Here is a 7,414-nt window from a genome sequence, read left to right as displayed (position 1 = left end):
TCTGTCCTGTCATGTTTTAATAAGCATTTGACTTAAATAATACAGGTAACTTATATTCTATTCATAAATAATTTGTTGAATTTAATTAAAATGTTTGGAATCATTATTTGATTATCTTTTAAAATAATGAGGAAAAACAAAAACATTATTAGTTACTATTATATGTTACATTATAAAATTACTATACACTATAGTATAGTAGTATCTATTTGACAAAATCGGTTTCTTATTTTGTTATACCTACCTAATTCACAAACGAATATATGTAGATAGTTACTTGAAGTTATCACCGACTATTTATATTTGCATTATCTATATAATATAGGTACGTAGTATAAAAAGGTTCTAAATGTCGATAAACAATTCTTAACTAGCTTAAAAAGTTGAGCATAAATTCACAATACATTTTTAAGAGCATTTGAAGTTAGAATTTTGTCAAATTTCGTTAAAACCCGCGAAAATATGTAAATTATTTAATAGGTAAAAATACATACAATCTTTAAAATTCACACAAAGTTATATAGTTGAATGTTTAGAGTAGAATAAATTAAAAGATCAGCAGTATATTGGATTTATTTTAAAATTTATATTTTGCAGTAATACCGGACAGTCAAATATATTATTTAGTAATTTATATAAAAAATTTAATTTAATTTGCATAAATCGTTGTTCGAGTGACTATATATTAAAAAAACAGATAGTAATATTATAACCAGAATGGGGTGCTTTATAAACAAAACATTTATATAACATAAAAATCTGATAAAATGATTTTGAATTTTGGATTTGTGTTACAAAATATTGATGCAAGATTAGGAGGATATAATCAAAATGTGAAAGGATTAACGAGTAGTATAATATTTTTAATGCAGATTCATCTCTAAAATTTCGACAGGTGTGTTTTAAAAAGGCTAGCTTTGCTAATGCTTTCTTTTTGATAAATAGCACCTATATGGTCCTCGAAAGATAATTATCTATAGGAGTCAAATTTTACCCCAAGATTGTGTACTGTGGAAATTCTTAATACATTTATATTACCCAAAGAATAATTAAGAAAAGTAATACAGTTTAATTTTTAATTAAATACTTATTGACACAATAACAATAATTACAATGATTACTTTTAAGGTAGTTTTTTTAAGAATACTTTTCAAATATATTCAGAATACGTTTTTAAATACTTGGTGTACCTACCTAATTTGTATTTTAAATACGTAGTCAATTACTTCTTTTGAAAAGTATTTGAATATAAATATAAACATAAATATGTGGTCAGTGGCTCGTATGTCATAAGTCATATTTTGTAAGAGTGGCCGACGGGGGTTTCAGTGTTTTGTCCTTCTGTTATCTCCTTGTATTTTGGCGAAAGCTTGTTTATAAATTCTCAAAAGTTAGAACCATTATAAAATAATATTTTAAAACAAAATTTAAAATAGTATATTACGAAATATTGGTAATTAGAATTTGGACAAGAACACTAAAATGAAAAAAAGTAGGTACCTATCTATATTCTAGAATAAAAATACAAATAAAAATTATTATTTTAGTATTTAAAATACATTGGTCAAAAAGTATTTGAATACTTAAGAAGACTGCTTTTAAGATTTGTAATCATGATTTTTGCTTAATTCTGGTCATATTTTTTATGTAAACGCATTTAGAATACCAGTCTTAGCGATATTGGATTTACGTAGGCTTTTAAATAGCTGCCTATTCGTTGAATCTCTCTCCAGTTGTTTGCGTAACATCAAAAATATGTCTAGAAATTAGAATTAGGAAATTAAAAATCATATTAAATGTATCATTATGATTGTTTTTGTATTATATATTTCAACTGAGTCAAAACGGAAAACTATAGAAAGATAGATTAATTTTAATCCGAGCGAAGTCAGCTAATACAGCTATAGGTAGTAGATATTTGATACAATTTAGATAATAGTTTCAGCCTTGCCCATCTTCAGGTAATTTAATATTAATAATTAAAAATAATCATATAATAAATACTAATACAAATCAATACACAAAAATATAATAAATAGGTAACAAATAAAAACTTAATAAATCATGAAAATATTTGTATTTTTTAAAGTTTTTATTAAATATACACTAATTTTATCTATTGTTAATTTTTATTGTTAAATTATTTATACCAGCTTTTCTTAAACTGTGTTCCGCGGAAATCACTTCAGGGTTCCGCGAAACTTAAGTGTTTTCTTTTCAAAATTATTGAATAAAAGTATGTGTTCCACGATAAAAGTGGACATAAAAAAGGGTTCCATGGATAAAAAAGCTTAAGAAACGCTGATTTAGACACATGAATAATAATTCTGTATTCTAATGTAGAACAAGTATTATCAATCTATTATGAATAATTTATTGAAAATATCTATTGTAAATACCACAGACCAATTTTTTTTTTGTTAGTAAATTCCACCGACACGGTTTGTTTACCTGTAAAAACATGTAAATTCCACACGTATTAATTGTTGATCTAGTATAATAAACATGAAATCTACTAATATTATGACGTTTTGAGGTCCAATATATTTTAACACCAGAATATTTCAGCCTTCTGGTCAATAAAATATATCAGTGGAAATTACATTTTATAAATATACCCCTAAAATAAACTACTTGAAAATCGATTGAATTTACATGTGGTCATTGTAGTGTAGGTAGTAAAACTTTTTGTGATTCAATAGAAAGTGTAATATTGGTAGAAAAGTTGAATAATAATCCTAGGAATTTTAAAATGGTTTATTTATGCTTCGGATCTAAAATTATGGTATTAGACAAAATACAACTATTTAGAGCATTTTTTATTGTAATTTATAAGTACCCACTTATTTTATAAATTTAATCTCCATTCTTAAAAATAACCTGGAAATGTAGGTAAGTTTTAAAAATATGTTACTGTGTATACCAGTAAGTAAACAATTACGTACGATTAAAATAAACGAATATGCATTAAAATATTTACCTATTTAGTTTCGTAATTTACGTGTCGTAGTATACCTATATATATAGGTAGGAACATTCCATAAGAGTATCACGTTTATATCTATTTACCTAATTATTAAATACACGTTTAAAATATAATTTAATTAAAACTTTGAGATGCCCAAACGCCTTGTAAGGTTAATTAATTTAAAATTAAAATACAAATGTATTAAATAGGTAACCGCAAAGCTTAATTTCGATGGTCAAGATTGTAAACATTAACTGGGAAATCATTATGAATGTTTTGCCTCTAGAATTTTATTGATTAACTTTACAATCAAATTGGGGTAAAATTACTTAACATGAAAAGTCGATATCTAAAAATATTTAACATAATGTAATAACATTATTGTACAATATAGGTATCTTAATGAAAATATGGAACTTTAAAAAATTATATTTAATATCACAGTACCTAATGGTAAATTGGTACCTAAGTTCAATAGATGAAAACGTATATAATATTACGTAATACAATATTCAAAAATGTTCTGTTTAATGAAACTGATTTCGAAGATTCTATTATTACGATAAATACTTACATATTAATATAGTCATATGTGACAATAAGTTCGGACAAAAGTTTACTTAAGTAAAGTGCATGATTTATGGTATCCAGACCTAGATCTATAATGATTGGTAATATAGTAAATGGTAATCAATCACTAATCAATAACTATGTAACACCTATATAATTCTATTTTTATCAATATTTTGATTTTCGAAAACACATCAGGTGCTGTGATTTAATATTGAATCGTAGAAATATTGAATACCCACGACATTTTATCCAATTAAAAACATAAAAGTTTGTTGTTGATTTGTTGTTTCCTGTTGGTTAAAATTGTTTGACATAAGTTTTGGAACCTTAAAGAACATTATATCGCTGTTAATTTTTGACAATACTTTCTCAAGGGTGTGATTTCCAAAACTATTCAGTTGTAAGTCGTATTGCAATATTAAATACCGTCGCAACAAAGGGTTAGGTACAAATTATTTAATAAATTTGATTTTCCGTAGTGCCATGACATTTGTTTAATACCTTTATATTTTAAAGTTTAAATGTGTTCCTTCTCTAAATAATCCTTTTAATCTACCTTTGTTTGATCTCGTTACTTTCATACTAACAATTTAGCTTGATTTTTAATAAATATATAAATTACTCACTGCGTTAACAGGTAACACTAACCGACGTTGACGACGATGGAGACAATAATGACGTATTATAAATTTATACGAAGTGATAACTGTTATTTGTGGGAGTTTGAAAGCCGGACACCAGTGGTGTAGTCCTAAAAAAATGCATAGGTACACGCCTTATTCATTGAAAAAATAACTTGGGGGGGCTACGCCCCCAAATACCCCCAGTCCACCATCTATTATTCGGTACGCGTACAACACTTCATCTATTTGTCTTTATAATATAAAATAGAACCTCATAAATTATGATTGATATATTTAAAAAAACTCATAATCCATTAGAAAAAATTCAAAACTATAATTTTTCACAAAATATAATTAACAAATTAATGAAACGTGTTATTATTATAAAACATTTTTAAACATTTTTATATTATTCAAGTAATTCCCATTGTTTGTATTTTAGGTCTTGGTTTGGGTCTGTGGCATTAACTTTTCTTAACTTATTGTCATCAGCATGTCTATGCTGTTTTCTATTAACGTTTTCTGAATACGGGTAAACAAGAATATAACATTATGTTGGGTAACGGGCTCGTTTCCTAGGTTCAGACTTCAGATCATAGGTAGGTAAACGTAAACCTAATCAGCTGATCGAGTTTCGCTTATATATTGTTCTATGACAATAGTAAACAAATTACGCTTATCTTTTTTTTTGTTATTGAATTGTTTGTAATTTAATACATTATATTACCCAATAATATTTCTTAAATAAATTTTACGGACTAAGAATAATTGGGTAACGTTAATACGTATGGTTCATGGTCTGTGTACCCGTGAACCACGATTTTCGTTAAGGGTACACGCATTAATCTAAAATTGAGAGGTGGGTACACGCCGTGTACCCGCGTGTACCCTCCACTACACCTCTGCCGGACACATACTATTTTTTGTCACGTCTCTGCATTCATCGATCACGGCCAGTTTCGAACTGGCTCGAAAGGCCCGGTCCGCGATTTGGAAAAAAAAGGCCCCCAACAGGCAAATGGCAAATGTTTTGACTAGCCCAAAAAAAGATAGCTTCGCTCGCAATCCAATTTTCATATAGGTACATAAAAAAATTTTTTTCAATACATCTTGCATATTTATCATACAACCATATAAGTACAAATAACTAAATACGTAGGTACCTAACTAAAATTCGATCATTCGATATACCAATATACTCTATTTTCAATATTGAATTTATATTGAGCATATTCTCAAATGCTATATTTTGGAAAAATATTGTTACTTATCCAAAATATAATAATTCAGTTATAATCAGTGATAATGTGAATACAAAGTCATGCGTATACACCCGTATAAGGCAATATATTAACTATATTGTAGTATAGATACTATCTTAAATCGTGATATACACAACTATTAAATTCGTAGATTGATAATGATTGATGCCGCTGTCAGCTCTTATTTATAGAAAATAAGGAGTGCCTTCACGACTGACGATTGGATTATATTATATAAGTTTATAAAATATTAAATAAAAAAAAAATAATGTGTGCTGGCAGTTTTCTGTACAATTTATTGAGCAATAATGATAATAATAATGAGTTTTCTTTTATCAAAACAATATATATATATGTGTGTTACTTTAAATTAAACAAATTAATAAATTGCCAGGTAGGTTTATAATAATTGAATATGACATAATATAATAGCCATTTGGCTTCAAATAGTAATACAACAGTTCTAAAGCAAATGATAATACAAAGTTCTGACTAGAATATGAATATAATGTGGTAAAAAATGCTTGATTAGCACATTAAACTAATATAATGAATAATTAAGGTTTGAATAGTAATTATATGCAGCTCGTCAGCTGATTACCTGTAGAACTGGTGTCCGTTAGCGGCTTCAAACCAAACGCTACCGTCTCAAGATGCACACATTTGAACAATACAATTTACAATAGGTATTATAATACTAAAATGTGTGACAATCCCGAGAACGTACGGCTAACGGGCCACCAGCTCGGCCGAATAAATCACAATGTACATGTAAATCACAAATGGCAAAAAATTCACGTGCTTCTGCAAGTATGTCTTTGTGCGCCCTGAATTGGGGAAATAATATTAATACAATGAACTAAAACATATGACTGAACGATACTTACAGAAAGCAATTCACAGATGATTTACACAGAATGATTGACTATGACTGATGAATGTAATGTATTGACTAAAATACGAATACGATTTACGAATGTGTATGTGTTTGATAATGAATATTAAACAGTAACGACTGACTACACTGAACAACCGTCTAGCTCGGAGGCCGTGCAAAAAAGAAAGAAAAGACATTAATGGACATACAAAATCCGATGAAAACTATACGAATGGGCTTTCAGTGTCACCACACTAAAACTATGAAACCTGAAAAAACTAATAACTTTGTGACACTGAAAACATGACTTGACGAGAAGAAAAACTTTGAATGAATATAATGACTTTTGAAAAACATAAATTGATAACGATCACGCAGCTGGCCGGTCGCAAACGGAAGCATGATAAGATTTATTTGATTATGGCTGCAGCTGCGGACTGCACCGTTGCATGCGCATAAACAAAAAATGATAACAGAAAACAAAATGAAAATGACACAAACATAGCAATCTTAAACATGAACAATGATAATGTCGTTATTTTATAATAATTATTGAGAACTTCTCAAGATCGTAAACAAAAATACGTTTCCTGGTTTGAAAAAAAAAATTATTTCATATTTCAATTTACTCTAAACGAATAACAATAATATTAATAGGTACAAAATCAGGGGCCCCCAATTACCATAATTAAGTCGGGGCCCCTTCCGTAATTGCGGACTAACCGTCCTGGTCAGTCCGACTCTGATCACGACAAATGTAATGCAGGGATCTATGCAACAACTAGACTATAATTATTCACTACAACAATATTTCATAAAAGAAACGATTTGGTATTATTTATTTTAAGCGTCACGCATGGAGGTTATAATATGATTATTTGATGTAACCAAATGTTTATGTTTTCTAAGAACCGTGGTATAGAATATAGATTTCAGTGTTTGTTTGTGTAGGCTACACTCAAGTGAAATGTACGCGCAGCACTCTTGGGAATTTCTACTTGACCGCCCGGCACTATTAGGGACACCCACTTTACCGCTCGCTGGACGGAAAAAGGACGCTTTCCAACGCTTCAACCGCTATCGAAAACCAAACTTTCGGTGCAGGCGTGAC

At 28.6% G+C, this 7,414-nt stretch overlaps 1 protein-coding gene across 3 annotated transcripts in view; it reads left to right on the top strand.

Annotated features, from left to right (window-relative positions):
- Positions 1-7,414, top strand: part of LOC100569647 (probable G-protein coupled receptor 158) — a 59,008-nt gene that overhangs the window by 6,482 nt on the left and 45,112 nt on the right. The window lies entirely within an intron of this gene.

This window comes from Acyrthosiphon pisum, chromosome X (genome assembly GCF_005508785.2).
Source record: "Acyrthosiphon pisum isolate AL4f chromosome X, pea_aphid_22Mar2018_4r6ur, whole genome shotgun sequence".
Taxonomy (NCBI): domain Eukaryota; kingdom Metazoa; phylum Arthropoda; class Insecta; order Hemiptera; family Aphididae; genus Acyrthosiphon; species Acyrthosiphon pisum.
Note: the sequence above shows the minus strand (reverse complement) of the source record. Positions and strands in the feature narration are given on the sequence as shown.